The sequence below is a fragment of the Primulina eburnea genome, chromosome 11 (genome assembly GCF_022965805.1).
Source record: "Primulina eburnea isolate SZY01 chromosome 11, ASM2296580v1, whole genome shotgun sequence".
In the NCBI taxonomy this organism is placed as follows: domain Eukaryota; kingdom Viridiplantae; phylum Streptophyta; class Magnoliopsida; order Lamiales; family Gesneriaceae; genus Primulina; species Primulina eburnea.
This window is the reverse complement of record NC_133111.1, coordinates 27,585,897-27,603,671: the sequence shown is the minus strand read 5'-3', so window position 1 is coordinate 27,603,671 and position 17,775 is coordinate 27,585,897.

Sequence of the window (17,775 nt, the reverse complement as noted above, 5' to 3'; positions counted from 1 at the left end):
TCACAAAAATCAGTTTCTGATAAAACTGGTTTATGGTTCAATACTCAAGGAGAAGTGTATCCAAATGATGCTCAACCAAAGCCAAAAATAGACAAAGGAAAATACATTAACTTTGTAAGGTCCAAAAAAATTAAGACGACGTAATCCCACTGCATGCAAATCTAGGAAATTCGTAAAATGAGTAATTAATTTATTTTAAATGCTAATTAATTATGTGATATACATGTTTATTTGTTAAATACGATTTTTATTGTCGTCATGCATAAAATGGTATTTTAGGAATATTCAAGTGACGATGGAGGAATGGGGACCGAGGGCTGAAGAAAATGTAAAATATTTTTATTAAATAATTGATTTTAATTATTTAAAAGATGGTCGATGCTTTTAAGTATTTTTGAAAATTTAGGGTTTTTAGGAGATTTTATACGCCGGACGTAAATTTTATCGGTGTTGGTTTTTCAACTAAAAATGCGAGCTTTTTAGCAACCCGGCTATTAAATTCACATTTTAAATAAAAGAAAACTTTGTTATAATTTTAACATAATCCTAAAATAGACTAATGGGCCTAATTTAATGGCTTATTAGGCCTAAAGTCTAGATTAGGGATTTAATTGTATTTAAAGTGTTAATTATTGAAAACCCTATTCTATTTTATTGATCAAAAATCGGCCACCTACTTCTCCACCACCAAAACTCTCTCAAACTCTCCCTCACATGCGGCAGCACACACAACTAGTTGAAGGAGATTTTCGAAAATAGAGTTCAAGGGAAGCAAGCCTCGTTTCCGTCCCTTTCTTCGTTGTCAACGATAATCCGAGCGTAAAATACGCAAAGGCACACCCTAATCTCCCTTGCTCATCCATTATATCATATTATGTCCTTGAATTATTGTATACATAAAAGCCATGAAAGCTTTGTTCAGGTTTTCGAGTTTCTGTCCATGTGATGTTCGAATTCATGATGTTTTGATGCAACTAAATTGTTTTAGGCTTGGTTAAGGGGCTGCCATGATGCTATACATGTTCAAGCAAAGATATAAATATAAAACTAAGCCTTACACTCGTCCCTTGACAGCAGGAAATCGAAGGAAAACTAAGAACAGAAAGATAAACTGCACAGAACCAACTTGCTGTCAAAAGCCTTAGGGCTTTCGGTGTGCATGTTCTCAAGGGAGGGGCGGCCTGGGCTGGGGCTCAGGGCTAGCCTAGGGTCCGTTGGTGTCAAGAGGGGAGTCCTAGCCAGGCTAGGACTCGATCGGGAAGGGGCAGGGAGGAGTCCTTGCAAGCAAGGACTCCACCCGAGAAGCTGCACCTTAAGGTGCAGGCTTCGCGCAATCAGGCTATGGTGAGGGCTTGGTCCAGGGCTCGTGGACTGGGTTAGGGTGACTCTTTAGGGTCCTTAGGAAGTGATTATCACGTTGGTTCAGCGGCTGGGTGCACTGGTAGAGTCCTAGGGGCTTGATCAAGACTCCTTGTCCAACAAGGAGTCCTCGGCCAGTTTAGGGTCTTCTTGGGAGGGCTCGGTTTTGGGGTTGGGCATGAGTTATTGGTGGTTTAAGGGTACACTAGGCTAATCTAACATGTTGGGCACCTTTTGGCTCGATATGGTTCGGGGGTAACTTGATAAAATTAAGAGATGGCTCGGGGTCGAAGTCTAGATGTCAAAACGAGTTTTAAAATAAAGAATTTTTGGAAAACGACTCACGGGGGTCGAGTCATGGTCCATAAGGGCTAAAATAATATAAAAAGACTAAATTTACAATTTAGGAATTTTATATTAAAGTTTGGTATTTTTCGGGATTAAAACACCGTTAAAACAATTAAGAAAAAATAATTGAAAAAGTCTAACATTTAAGCCAAATAAAATTACGAAAAATTCACGTAAGCTTAAATAATTATTTGGGACATGTTAGAGTCATGAAATCAAGAAAAAATCAAAAACGTAAAATGTCGAGTCCAGGGGTAAAACGGTCATTTTACACCGGGAATTTAGTAAAGGTCATGGCAGTGCCCTATTAGCTGTTTTAAATGCTAATATGATTATTTTTAATGCTTATGAATGTTTACAAGTTAAAATGATTATTTTATGGTTGTAAATGTTAAAACGATGATTGAAAATGTCTATGGATTTTTATGATGAAACGATAATGTTAAAAGACATGTTGCATGCTTGGTTTAAAATGAAAAATATTATACGCATGTTTTTTAAGTAATGATAATATGTTGAAGGATGTGTCGGGATTGTGACTAACACGATGATATGTTGGAGATATCGTGAGGGTTATGGTCCCAGTGGGAGCCTGACGATCGTATTTCCTTGGATACGGATATGTATATGTATATGTATATGATGACATGATATTACGTAAGGCCAGGGCCCAGTTGACCGGTGAGAGTGTCGCTGGTGTCCCCCGCCGCCCAGTACTGTGGTTACATGTATATGGATCCATCGCCTAACACGTATATGAAAGTCACAATCAACGATCCGAATTCAACAAACACGAATACGAACATGAATATGAATACGATTATGGACACGAATATGAATATGTTTAAGTGATATGTTTATGCCTTTGAAAATATTTTTATGCATCATGAAAATGTTTACGAAAACGAATAAGTCTAAAGTTTATGCACCTTCATGAAATGATATTTAAAGTACAAGTATTTTTCACTGTTATATGTTAACTGTATTATGTAGTACTCGTTACAAAGATTATGGTGTGTTAAGTCTTTAGACTCACTAGGTGTGATGGATGCAGGTGGTATTGAGGGAGGACTTGATGAGTGATCTGACGGGACTGATGGCGCACACAACCCGAGGACCAGCGCTACATTTTCCGCATTATGCTTTAAGTTTTATGTTAAAGATTTTAAGACTATTTATTTATGCTTTTTGAGAGGTTTTTGAGAGTTTAGTATGGGATATATTTTTCAAACTATTGCTTTTTAAATTGGTCAAGACAGTAGACGATTTTATTTGATGTCGATTGCACTTGATTTTTAATATACTAGTCGCTTGAGTTTTTATTTTAAAAAGGGGTAAAATATTTTATAAAAATATTTTCATGTGTTCTATGAGATGGCCGTATTATAAAAAAAAATTTTTCCTAGTACTTTTAAGCAATAAAAAGATCAGGACGTTTCAAACTTTGTCAAAGCAACAGTGGTACAAGAACAAGTTGTGCCCAGTAAACTGATTGAGCAAACTACTAAGAATATGAGTAAGGCTAGAAGATATGGGATTGGTTATAGCCAAAATCTTTCAACTAATTCACAAAGCCAGTCATAAAAAATGTTTCACAAGAACTATTCGAATAGATATTTCAATTACTATAACTGCAAGCTAGTTCAGAAGAGATATAGACTGAACAATCAGTTGAATAAAACTAAATCACATACTGTATCATCTGTACACTACACAAGCACACAAAAGCTGAGAAAAACCATTTGGAATACAGCTACTGGAAAGTCTGTAAGACTAATCCAAGTATGGGTTCCTAAGGGACTAATCAGTTCAGGACCCAAATAGATGTGGGTACCAAGTTATATTATGTGTGTGATTGCAGGTAACAGGTACAAACAAGAACTCTATGGTATTTGAACAGTGGATGTTCGCGACATATGACAGGAGATGCAAGTGTGCTATCTCAACTGATCAAATACAGTGATCCAAATATCAATTTCGGGGACAATTCCAAAGGTAGAACTGTGGATAAGGGTAAGCTTATCAATGGTAACTTTACTTTTAAAGATGTTCTATTAGTAGAAAACCTGAAGTATAACTTGATTAGCATCAGTCAGTTATGCGACAGTGGATTCTCAGTACAATTTGACAAAAAATTATGTTCAGTCAAAACTTCAACTGATAAAGTCATACTAACTGGCAAACGTTGTGGAAACACATATAAAGTCGGTTGGAATGATCAAACATATACACCTGTTTGTTTTATTGCTTCCAAATCATGTAAAAATTGGTTGTGGAACAAGAGACTAAGTCATCTAAACTTTAAATCCATTGCCTATTTGAGTAAACATGAACTTGTAACTGGTTTGCCCAAAATAAAATTTTCAAAAGAAAAACTTTGCTCAGCATGTCAGTTTGGAAAACAAGTAAAATCTTCTTTTAAAAACAAGGGATGTAAATCTTCATCCCGATGTTTAGAACTATTGCACATGGATCTCTTTGGTCCTATACCAGTCATGAGTTTAAGGGGAATGAAATACATCTTGGTGGTTGTTGATGATTTTTCAAGATTTACTTGGGTCATCTTTCTCAAAACAAAAGACCAAACTGCTGCACAACTGATCAAGCTTTTCAAAAGACTTTTAAATGAAAAATCAGTTGGAATTGATCGAATCAGATCTGATCGAGGAACTGAATTCATCAATCAAACTCGTTCAAATTTTTTAAAAAATGTTGGAATTAAGCATGAGCTCTCAGCAGCCAGAACTCCTCAGCAAAATGGTGTAGCTGAGAGAAGAAATCGGACCCTTAAAGAAGCTGCTAGAACAGTGCTTGTTGATTCTGGTATTTCTCAAAGGTTTTGGGCATAGGCTGTAAATACTGCGTGTTATACTCAGAACAGATCAATGATTAATAAGAATCATATGAAAACACCATATGAGATCTGGCATGGAAGAAAAAGTATAATTACTTACTTCAAAATATTCGGTTGCAGATGTTTCATCCTTGACAATGGTAAAAATTATTTAAAAACGTTTGATGTTAAATCTGCAGAAGGAATATTTCTTGGATATTCATCAGTTAGTATAGCTTATAGAGTCTTCAACAAGAAAACCTTAAATGTTGAAGAATCTGCTCATGTTGATTTCGATGAAACTGAACTAACTGATAAGCCAACTGATCAAGTTGATCGATTTACAGATATCAGTTTGGAGGATGATGATGAAGAAGACAATCATAATAATCAAAACAATCTCAAAACACCCGAACCAGAAGTGTCAGATCAATCAGCTGAACCAGAAGCCAGTCATAATGATCAGTTGATAGAGCAAACTGATGATATTCAGTTACCAACTGAAGAAATTGCTGATACAACAAATACTGAGTACAGATGGAGAAAATCACATCCTCCTGAATTGGTAATAGGAAATCCATTTGATCCAGTAAGAACTCGCAATCAAATGCTTTATCTATTCAGCTTTTGTTTCACAACTAGAACTAAAGAAAACTGATAAAGCTCTTGCTGACCCTAACTGGGTAAATGCAATGCAAGAAGAGTTAAATCAGTTCATTCATAACAATGTCTGGAACTTAGTTCCAAGACCAGTTTCAAAAACTGTTATAGGTACAAAATGGGTGTACAGAAACAAACTGAACGAGGATGGTTCAGTTTTGCGCAATAAAGCGAGACTAGTAGCACAAGGATATAGGCAAGAGGAAGGAATTGATTACGTTGAAACATATGCACCAGTTGCAAGACTGGAGGCAATCAGAATATTCCTTGCCTATGCTTCATTCAAGAACTTCAAAGTCTATCAAATGGATGTCAAAAGTGCATTCCTAAATGGTCAACTACAAGAGGAAGTATATGTTGAACAACCCCCAGGTTTTGTAAATCACAACTTTCCTGATCATGTATATCATTTGAACAAAGCCTTATATGGTCTTAAACAAGCTCCCAGAGCTTGGTACGAAACTCTTTAAAAATTTCTAACTGATCATGATTTTTCTATTAGATCAGTTGATAAGACCTTGTTCAAATTTACTAAGAATAATCATATTTTATTAGTTCAAATTTATGTTGATGATATCATATTTGGGTCAACTAACCCCAAATTACGTGAGAAATTTGCTAAGTTGATGCAGGAAAAGTTCGAAATGAGCATGATGGGTGAACTGACATTCTTTCTTGGACTACAAGTGAAGCAACTGGAGACTGGTACATTCATCAGTCAGACTAAATATACAAAGGAGCTGCTGAAGAAATTTGATATGGAATCATGTTCAGCTGCAAATACTCCCATGAGCTCATCAGTAAAATTGGACACTGATCAAGGGGGAATATCAGTTGAGGCGACATTATATCGAGGATTAATAGGCTCATTGTTGTACCTAACTGCCAGTCGCCCTAATATAGTATTTGTTGTCTGTATGTGTGCTAGATTTCAAGCAAATCCTAAGCAATCACATTTCTCTGCTGCTAAAAGAATTTTGAGATATCTTAAGGGTACACAAAATGTTGGGTTATGGTATTCTAAAGACTCTACCTTCAATTTAGTTGGATATTCAGATGCAGATTATGCAGGATGTAAGCTTGATCGTAAAAGTACAAGTGGATATTTTCAGTTTCTTGGAGACAGAATGATCTCCTGGTTCAACAAAAAGCAGACATCCATAGCTACCTCAACAACTGAAGCAGAACATCTTGCTGCTGGCAGTTGTTGTGCACAATTGATCTGGATTCAGCAACAACTGAGATTATGGAGTAATTACAAATGAATCGCCCATATTTTGTGACAATACAAGCACAAATGCCATCACTTATAATCCAGTTCTTCATTCAAGGACCAAGCATATAGATGTCAGGCATCACTTCATTAGAGATCATGCTTTGAAGAAGGACATTAGACTGGAGTATATTTCAACTGAACAACAGTCAGCTGACATCTTCACCAAACCATTACCCGAGACTAAGTTTTCTTACTTTTGCAATATTCTCGGTTTAATTGATTTGTCTTAAAATTATTACTAATGTTGCTTTACTGATAGAATTATCTGCAGAAAATAAGAACACAACAAATAGAAAATAATACTTTATTAAGAATACCATCGATCCCAGTTTACAGAAGATATCATAGAGCCAACTGAATCCTGCTATTCTCTAATCCAATTATTCAACTCATAAATTTGGATTCTAGAAAATGACCTAGTTGTGGAAATCTTCTCAACCACATGCCATTCCTTCCATAACTTTGCTTCTAACAGACATTTGTCATAAATCAGATCTTTAACATGCCTAACTCAAAACAATCAATGTATTTTCTTGCTGTTGCTGCTTGAGCACGAGTAGGAACAACACCACTACTACTTACCTCTGCAAATCATGAATCTTGAACCATGTTGACATCACTTTCATCAAGACATATTCTTCCATTGTCATCTTCAATTCTTCTAAATAAGGACTTATTTGCTCATTAACTTGAACATGCGAACTACTGCATGCATCAGAGTTACTTGAATCCGACATATTGAACTGTTATTATCATATTATATCATCTTATTTATAGATAGATGAAACTCAAATGTTGAGGAAACTGAAGAGACTAAAATCAACCGAAGCGTTTTTCTCATTTACCGAGGCTTCTTAACTATCAGTTGTTCATTATCAACTGATATCAGTTTGAAATTTATTACTTAACGCTTAACCAATCATCAGTTCATCTATTTATGATCGCAATTCATATAACTAATGAAACTTATTACTTGCAGGAAAAAGAAAAACAAATTTAAACCAAAATAAATGTTTTATTCAACCATAGATATTTGCTTGGATTACATTTTCATATTTTTCCTCTATATCATCTATCCACATTCTCAACCAAACAGATAGAGCTGAGGAAGTTGTCTTGAGAAAGATGTGAGAAGAAGCTATGCGATTAAGGATCTCCAGTTCCTTTCGAAGCATCAGCTGATAGATACGACCATCTGTAAAGATGTCCACCCACACAGCTATGTGCAAGTGCTCCCGCACTTCTCTCAACTCTGCCATCAGTTTGGGAGTGGTAGCCTCTCCAGAATTATACAGGAACGCAAGCTCCTGTAACTTTTCCCAGTAGGGAAGACTCTTGTAAAAGACTTCGTCTTCTATAGCAGCCTTCCTAGCTTCTAGAGAAAATGGCGAAGCACTCGAGCTACTCGCATCTGCCATTCTTTAGTCTTGAAAATTTTTCACCAATATGATTGAAACTAACCGTGTTATTTCTATTTAAAGCAGAATATCAAGGATGCTGAAGGGTCGTCAACGTTTCGGCAAACGATAATCTTTCTGATATTTAAATTTATTCGCTTTAATTATTTTATGCACTAATTAAGGGGGAATAATGGTTTTAAGAGGTTAACTGAGAAGACAAATGTTAGTAAACTCTCAACTGAAAGGACACAGTCTTACAACTGATCGTTCAGTTGGGTATTGCACTAATCTTCTCATATAAGTTAATTAATTAAAACGTATTATATTCCAAATGAAGTGATGTGACTGTATACTATTTAATAATGAATCTCATTTTGAAAACTTGGAAGCATTTGAACCATTTAAATTGTACACACGCTTATAGCACACGTACACACGTTTTTACTCAAAATTTTTAATGGACTGACACGTGTCCCGAATTTGAACAGTCACGAACAACTGTACTAAGCCCGCTTCATATCAGTTTTTTTTTCTTACGCATACAATCAGTTTCTAAGAGCATACTAATTCCAGAGCTTAATGTTTACGAATTTCAGATCATTTTATCTATCGAAATGGAGAATCAAACTCCTGCTTATATGTTAAATGCAATGGCTATCAACTTCGGATCCATTCTATCTTTCGGCGACGCTGATGTCAAAAACGTCTTTCAAAAACTCGAAACTGCTGGGTTAAGGACATTCTTGGGACAATCATCACAAGAGATCTACCCCGAAGAACTTCAAAAATTCTACTCTAACGGTATGATCAATTCTGATGGAAACATCACTTCAACTATCAATGGTCAGTTGCTGACCATCTCTGAAGATTCCTTTGAAGAAATCTTTTCTTTACCATTTGATGGAATAGCACACTTATCTGATGTTAAAGCATCTGACTTTGAGAAAATGCAAACCTCATTTTCTGCTGATGGACGGAAAATCAAAGTTTCCGATCCAAAGAAGGAACTGAAGCACGAAGTTCAGTTACTTGCTGATATTGTCGTCAAAGGGATTTTGGTGAAAGATGGATCTTTTTCTGCACTAAAATTGGAAAAATTTCAAGCCATTTCTATCATTATGGCTGAACGTAAACTCAACTGGAAGCATTTTATATTCAATATTTTAAAGAATATATTTCTATCATCCAAACAGTCCAAAGGCTTTGCAGTGCAACTGAGCTATATGATGAAATTGAAGGGGTTAGTGGCAGATGATTCGGAAAAATCATCCAAATTCAAAGTCTTCAATGCAAAGAATACTATGCCACCCAAGGCTAAGTTAGATATCTCTCCTGATCATTTCATAAAAATCAATAAAGAGATTGGGACGCAACAGGATGGTTCCAAATAAGTTAAAAAGGAAAAGACATTAGCTCAACTAAAGACAGCAAAAAGAAAACTGATTATCAGTGAATCTGATTCTGAGAAGACGCCCTCCCCAAAGATCGCCAAGAAACCAAAAACCCAGAGGATTAAATCAACAACCACAGTAGAATCTATTCCTACTGAAAGACTGGAATCTTCAACTGCCCAACAGCCTCTCAAAGCAGTCCCTCTGCAAATCATCCCACCAGAAATCTCAGCTGAGGAAACAGTTAAAATCAAGGCTCCTCTAATCCAAATCAATCGTCCTACCATTCTAGCACCTGTTAGACCCAAAGGAATAAAGATTATGGAACTGGTAGATACTACTCGAACTGGATTTGAAATTCCACACATCTTGAGTACTGAACAAGACAAAGGCAAATTGATTGAAGAGCCCAGGCCATCCAATTCAATTCAAACTCATATTGACCTTGTTTGGGAACAGGTTAATAATTTTGCAGCATCAAAACTTAAAATCTATGATGCCTGGACCGTCTACAGAACTCAAAGTTTTGCCAATCAGTTGAGAAAAAAATCCCAGCTGATCAAATTTATCAAATCGGAAGCAGTTGTCTTCAAAATAGTTAAAGCTGCTACAATTGTTCAGTCTCTAGAGAGGAAGACATATTTTTTTGATCAAATTCGAGCTAAGAAGCTATCTCAACTGATTGAGAAATTAAAGGCAAACTACATTCCCACCAATCCAACTGCCTATAATAATCGAGCTGTGATCACTCAGTTAGATACAGATCTTACTAGCCTGCAAGCTCAGATCAAGGTGTGGGAAATGGATCAGGAGTTGGTTTTTTCTGAGGAATCCTCTGAAGAAGAAAAAGAAGAAGAAGAATCCTCTTTTCAGCAAAAAGAGCCACCCTCAGTACAAAAAAAATGTTACAACTGAAGAAATAGTTCAGGATGTGCCACAATAATCTGCAGTGGAACATCAACTATAATCTGAAGCCGAATTGACATTCGCAAACATTGATTAAATCATTCAGGCTGTAGCTGTGGAAGCTCAGATAGCAGAAAAACATTCTGAATCAGTTGATACTCCAACTGAACAACCAAAACAAGAAGTTCAGATACCATCTGAAGAAATAGTTGAACCACTTGCTACTGAAGAGCCAGTCCCAGATTCAATGCAAGAACAACAAGAGGCACCAGTGGAAACTGACCAAGCGTTGTCTGATCAAAATCCACTTTCACCATCTCAAATTCACGAAGAAATTGCTGCAACAAACATTCCAGCTCAAACTGAACCAATGGAAACTGACCAATCATTAGTTCGTGTTGATCAAACCTCGAAGGAATCAAGAACTTCTCATCCAACACCTCCTCCCCTATCAGAAATGGATTTTGTTCTTGAAGAAATCCAGAATATGCAGCACAACATGCAGCAAATGCTTACTGAAATAAAGAAAATTCAATCCACACAATTCTCTCACACTGTCAAACTGGACTCTTCAATTGAATACGACTCTGCAAAGTTGAAAGCTATTCAAGCAAGCATGGAGTCTCTTACTCGAACTATGTTTGAATTGAAGAATAACAGAAGTCTAGCTCAAAGTCTACATACAACTCAAGATATAATCAGTAAATGAGTTGAGCGATTGGAAACCTCTTTCTCTAACAAAATGGAATTGCTGCAGACTTGTTTACAAACTGCTGTCTCAAGTATCTCCGCCGATGTCAAGATTCTTTCCACTGATGTTCGAAAATTATCTGAGAAGATGGATTTGTTTGACAAAAAGGGGGAAAAAATCAAAGATCAAAGAGCATCTTGAGAAACAGTAAGAAGAAACCATCGTGTTAAAAAGCAGTTAATCAGATTATTAGATTCAGATGTTATTTCAAGATCTCTATCAGTTCAAGAAATTTAATCTCTTATTTTATCTACAATGAGTTCCGATGTTCAGTTATTATTTACCAAGTTTTGTCAAACACCATAAAGGGAGAAATTGTTGGAAACTAAATTCTGGAGTTTGACAAAATATGAACCAACTGAAAATACGAACCAACTGATCAAGCCAAACTGAACTAAGCAACCAAATCTACGCCCAAGTACATTCAACAACTGAACTTGATAACTGAAATCAGCTGACTGATCAGTTGGAAACTGATCAGTTGATATATTCAGCAGTGTGCTAAGCACTCGTCAACTGAACTTATCTCGGGAAATAACAAACTTAGAGGATTGCAAACGTCGCACTACAGCTTAGAACAATGAATTTCGGCGAAAGCAATTAAGACGCCGCATCACAATAAATGAAGAAAACAATGTCCAAGGAATAATCAAGAAGAGATCAACATATAAAAAGATTCAAATTCATCTCAAGTTACCGTTGGAGAAAAGAAGCTAATAAATATGACAGAAGAACAGCTGAAGAAACAACAACGAACAACTCGATTAACAAGCTTACTGTCACTCTGTCAAAATCTTAGCTCACTCTTGCTTGATTTATTCGTAGCAGTCAAGGCTACAATTTGAGCTCACCAGCAAGTTGTACATCATTGAAATTTGATAGTGCTAAGATCAGTTACACACTGAGAACATTCTGTTAAACCAAGATGATAGGATCGGTTAATCGAATAGAAGGGGGTGTTGAATAAACACTGCTCGAATTTAAAATATTCTTCGACAATATAAATTCAGTTTGTTACAAACTGAAACTGAATATCCCGTCGGTCAATAACAATCAGTTAAACTGAATAAAACAGTTGCGGAAAACTAACTGACTGAAAGATAGAGTATCTAACTGAAGTAATGACACCACAATTTGTTTCTAGATGTTCGGAGAATTGAATAACTCCAACGTCACCCCTTCTATCACGAAGATAGGATATCCACTAAAAGACTTTGATCAAATACACGACACTGTAATGACCCACTTCAGTTTGGACTTATCACTTTGCCAAAACTGAAACTCTTAGCATTCAACACTTTTATAGATCGTAACTGATCTTTAGCACAACTTATAAAATCTATCAACAATTACAAAGTGCTATTTAAGCTCGAGAATGTAGTCTTGAATACTACTGATATAACTAATAAGCGTGAGCTTTGATTCTGATTGTGAGTAGATATTTTTGCAGCGTAACAGCAAGTAGAATGAGATAACTGAAAGTCGGTTGTTCTTCAGTTGCTGCCTTCGACTATTTATAGGCTTTCCTCTCAACGGTAACAATAAATAATGTTTGAATATTCTAACCGTTGATTGCCACGTCGATATATTCTAACAATCGTACACTGTTCATTCTGCAATGCGGCATTCCACTACTAGTTGCAGGTATATGTACTATTTTGTCTGTTGTCGCTTTCAACTGATGACGTGTACAGCTGAGAGATCAGCTGGTAACGAATCAGTTGCCGAGAATGAACTTCAGTTGAATAGAACAGTTGACTAATGTTCAGCAGATGACGTGTTCAGTTGATGATCAGTTCAGTTGCTGAGTTCAGTTGGTAAGTCTTTTTGTCAAAACACCGGAATTAAGTTTCTAACAATTTCTCCCTTTATGGTGTTTGACAAAACTCAGAATAAAATATAACTAAATAACTGAAATCTTGTAGATAAAATAAGATGTAGATTCAACTGAACTCATATTCTTCATAGATACAAGAATTTAAGATTACTTCTGCTTTTCTAAAATCAGTTTAAGTCTCTTCCCCCTTTTTGTCAAACAGCTCTATCTTAGAAGATAATTTCTGAACGTCAATAGATAGGAGCTTAACAGAGTCGGAAATATTGCTGATAGCAGTAGTCATTGCAACTTGAAGCAAGTCGATTTTTTTTGAAACAAGAGATTCTACACTGTCGACTCGTTTGTTGATAGAGTCTTGAGTGGCCGTGAGACTGGAAAATATCCCTCTGTTTTTCTGTATATCGTCGACTGCAAAGGTCAGAGAGGTAACAGCTGCTTGTATGGCATTTAGTTTTTCTAAGTTGAACTGATGGGAAGAGTCCAACTTCAGAGTGTGTGACAGCTGAGTGTTCTGAATCTTCGATATGGCAGTGATTATCTGCTGCATACTTTCCTGCATGTGCTGAACTTCCTCAAAAATGAGATCAATATCTGATGAAGATGGAGGAGGAGACTGATGAGATGTTCCTGGTTCTCTTGTTGTCTGTTCAGAAATGACTAAAACTTGTTCAGTTGAAACTGTATCAGCAACATTCTGAACTAGAACATCAGTTACAATAATTTCTCCTTGGACTGGGGGCGGTGATGATGGATTCTGATCAGCAGAAAAACCGGCCTGATCAAAGGCAGAAAGGGATGAAACCAGAACTGGTGCCTCTAAAGAGTGAACGTGAGAATCAATCGGCACATCAGTCGAAATAGCTTGGTCAGCAACTGGATCTTGCTGAACTGGTTCTTCTGAAGAGATGGTGACCTCTGGATGGATTTGATCAGCAGAGTGATCAACTGGATTAGTCATAGGGTCTCTTAATTTAGTATCCTGAACCACTGCTTGGATAATTTCCTCAATGTTTGCAAAGGAATGCTCGGCTTCAGTGTACAGTTGTTGTTCAGCAGGAGATGGTTGAGGCATATCCTTAACTGACTTTTCAGTTGGAACCAAAGCCTGTTCTGAGGAAGTTTGTTCAACTGTATCCTCTTCATCAGTATCTGAATTTCCTTGATGAAGAACCAACTCCTGATCCATTTCCCAAAATTTGATTTGAGATTGTAACCCAAGCAAATCGGTATCAAGCTGAGTAATTACTGCTTGATCAGCAAATGCAGTAGGATTTGTTGGAACATAGTTGTCTTTCAATTTGCTGACAATTTGAGCCAACTTCTTGGCTCTCACCTGATCAAACAAATAAGATTTCCTTTCCATCGCCTGAGCAATTGTTGGAGCTTTCACCGTTCTTAGAACATAAGCTGAATAAAACAGTTGCGGAAAACTAACTGACTGAAAGATAGAGTATCTAACTGAAAATGGTAACTGAAGTAATGACACCACAATTTGTTTCTGGATGTTCGGAGAATTGAATAACTCCTATGTCAACCCTTCTATCACGAAGATAGGATATCCACTAAAAGACTTTGATCAAATACACGACACTGTACTGACCCACTTCAGTTTGTACTTATCACTTTTCCAAAACTGAAACTCTTAGCATACAACACTTTTATAGATCGTAACTGATCTTTAGCACAACTTAGAAAATCTATCAACAATTACAAAGTGCTATTTAAGCTCGAGAATGTAGTCTTGAATAATAGTGATATGACTAATAAGTGCGAGCTTTGATTTCTGATTGTGAGTAGATATTTTTGCAGCGTAACAGCAAGTAGAATGCGATAACTGAAAGTCTGTTGTTCTTCAGTTGCTGCCTTCGACTATTTATAGGCTTTCATCTCAACGGTAACATTAAAGAATGTTTGAATATTCTAACCGTTGATTGCCACGTCGATATATTCTGACAATCGTACACTGTTCATTCTGCAATGCGGCGTTCCACTACTAGTTGCAGGTATATGTACTATTTTGTCTGTTGTCGCTTTCAACCGATGACGTGTACAGCTGAGAGATCAGCTGGTAACGAATCAGTTGCCGAGAATGAACTTCAGTTGAATAGAACAGTTGACTAATGTTCAGCAGATGACGTGTTCAGTTGATGATCAGTTCAGTTGCTGAGTTTAGTTGGTAAGTCTTTTTGTCAAAACACCGGAATTAAGTTTCCAACAATTTCCCCCTTTATGGTGTTTGACAAAACTCAGAATAAAATATAAATGAATAACTGAACTCTTGTAGATAAAATAAGATGTAGATTCAACTGAACTCATATTCTTCATAGATACAAGAATTTAAGATTACTTCTGCTTTTCTAAAATCAGTTTATGAATCTTCAGCCTTTTTGTCAAACAACTCCATCTTAAAAGATAATTTCCGAACGTCAATAGATAGGAGCTTAACAGAGTCGGAAATATTGCTGATAGTAGTAGTCATTGCAACTTGAAGCAAGTAGATTTTTCTTGAAACAAGAGATTCTACACTGTCGACTCGTTTGTTGATAGAGTTTTGAGTGGCAGTGAGACGGGAAAGATCCCTCTTTTTTTCTGTATATCGTCGACTGCAAAGGTCAGAGTATGGCGTTTAGTTTTTCTAAGTTGAACTGATGGGAAGAGTCCAACTTCAGAGTGTGTGACAGCTGAGTGTTCTGAATCTTCGATATGGCAGTGATTATCTGTTGCATACTTTCCTACATGTGCTGAACTTCCTCAAAAATGAGATCAATATCTGATGAAGATGGAGGAGGAGACTGATGAGATGTTCCTGGTTCTTTTGTTGTCTGTTCAGAAATGACTAAAGCTTGTTCAGTTGAAACTGTATCAGCAACATTCTGAACTGGAACATCAGTTACAATAATTTCTCCTTGGCCTGGAGGCGGTGATGGTGGATTCTGATCAGCAGAAAAACCGGCCTGATCAAAGGTAGAAGGGGAATGAAACCAGAACTGGTGCCTCTAAAGAGTGAACGTGAGAATCAATCGGCACATCAGTCGAAATAGCTTGGTCAGCAACTGGATCTCGCTGAACTGGTTCTTCTGAAGAGATGGTGACCTCTGGATGGATTTGATCAGAAGAGTGATCAACTAGATTAGTCATAGGGTCTCTTAATTTAGTATCCTGCACCACTGCTTGGATAATTTCCTCAATGTTTGCAAAGGAATGCTCGGCTTCAGTGTACAGTTGTTATTCAGCAGGAGATGGTTGAGGCATATCCTGAACTGAATTTTGAGTTGGAACCAAGCCTGTTCCGAGGATGTTTGTTCAACTGTATCCTCTTCATCAGTATCTGAATTTCCTTGATGAAGAACCAACTCCTGATCCATTTCCCAAAATTTGATTTGAGATTGTAACCCAAGCAAATCGGTATCAAGCTGAGTAATTACTGCTTGATCAGCAAATGCAGTAGGATTTGTTGGAACGTAGTTGTCTTTCAATTTGCTGACAATTTGAGCCAACTTCTTGGCTCTCACCTGATCAAACAAATAAGATTTCCTTTCCATCGCCTGAGCAATTGTTGCAGCTTTCACCGTTCTTAGAACATAAGCTGAATAAAACAGTTGCGGAAAACTAATTGACTGAAAGATAGAGTATCTAACTGAAAATGGTAACTGAAGTAATGACACCACAATTTGTTTCTGGATGTTCGGAGAATTGAATAACTCCTACGTCATCCCTTCTATCACGAAGATAGGATATCCACTAAAAGGCTTTGATCAAATACACGAAACTGTACTGACACACTTCAGTTTGGACTTATCACTTTGCCAAAACTGAAACTCTTAGCATACAACACTTTTATAGATTGTAACTGATCTTTAGCACAACTTAGAAAATCTATCAACAATTACAAAGTGCTATTTAAGCTCGAGAATGTAGTCTTGAATACTACTGATTCGACTAATAAGCGTGAGCTTTCATTTCTGATTGTGAATAGATATTTTTGTAGTGTAACAACAAGTAAAATGCGATAACTGAAAGTCGGTTGTTCTTCAGTTGCTGCCTTCGACTATTTATAGGCTTTCCTCTCAACGGTAACATTAAAGAATGTTTGAATATTCTAACCGTTGATTGCCACGTCGATATATTCTGATAATCGTACACTGTTCATTCTGCAATGCGGCGTTCCACTACTAGTTGCAGGTATATGTACTATTTTGTCTGTTGTCGCTTTCAACTGATGACGTGTACAGCTGAGAGATCAGCTGGTAACGAATCAGTTGTCGAGAATGAACTTCAGTTGAACAGAACAGTTGACTAATGTTCAGCAGATGACGTGTTCAGTTGATGATCAGGTTCAGTTGCTGAGTTTAGTTGGTAAGTCTTTTTGTCAAAACACCGGAATTAAGTTTCAAACAATTTCCCCCTTTATGGTGTTTGACAAAACTCAGAATAAAATATAACTGAATAACTGAACTCTTGTAGATAAAATAAGATGTAGATTCAACTGAACTCATATTCTTCATAGATAGAAGAATTTAAGATTACTTCTGCTTTTCTAAAATCAGTTTAAGTCTCTTCCGCCTTTTTGTCAAACAGCTCCATCTTAGAAGATAATTTCTGAACGTCAATAGATAGGAGCTTAACAGAGTCGGAAATATTGCTGATAGCAGTAGTCATTGCAACTTGAAGCAAGTAGATTTTTCTTGAAACAAGAGATTCTACACTGTCGACTCTTTTGTTGATAGAGTTTTGAGTGGCAGTGAGACGGGAAAATATCCCTCTTTTTTCTGTATATCGTCGACTGCAAAGGTCAGAGTATGGCGTTTAGTTTTTCTAAGTTGAACTGATGGGAAGAGTCCAACTTCAGAGTGTGTGACAGCTGAGTGTTCTGAATCTTCGATATGGCAGTGATTATCTGTTGCATACTTTCCTACATGTGCTGAACTTCCTCAAAAATGAGATCAATATCTGATGAAGATGGAGGAGGAGACTGATGAGATGTTCCTGGTTCTCTTGTTGTCTGTTCAGAAAT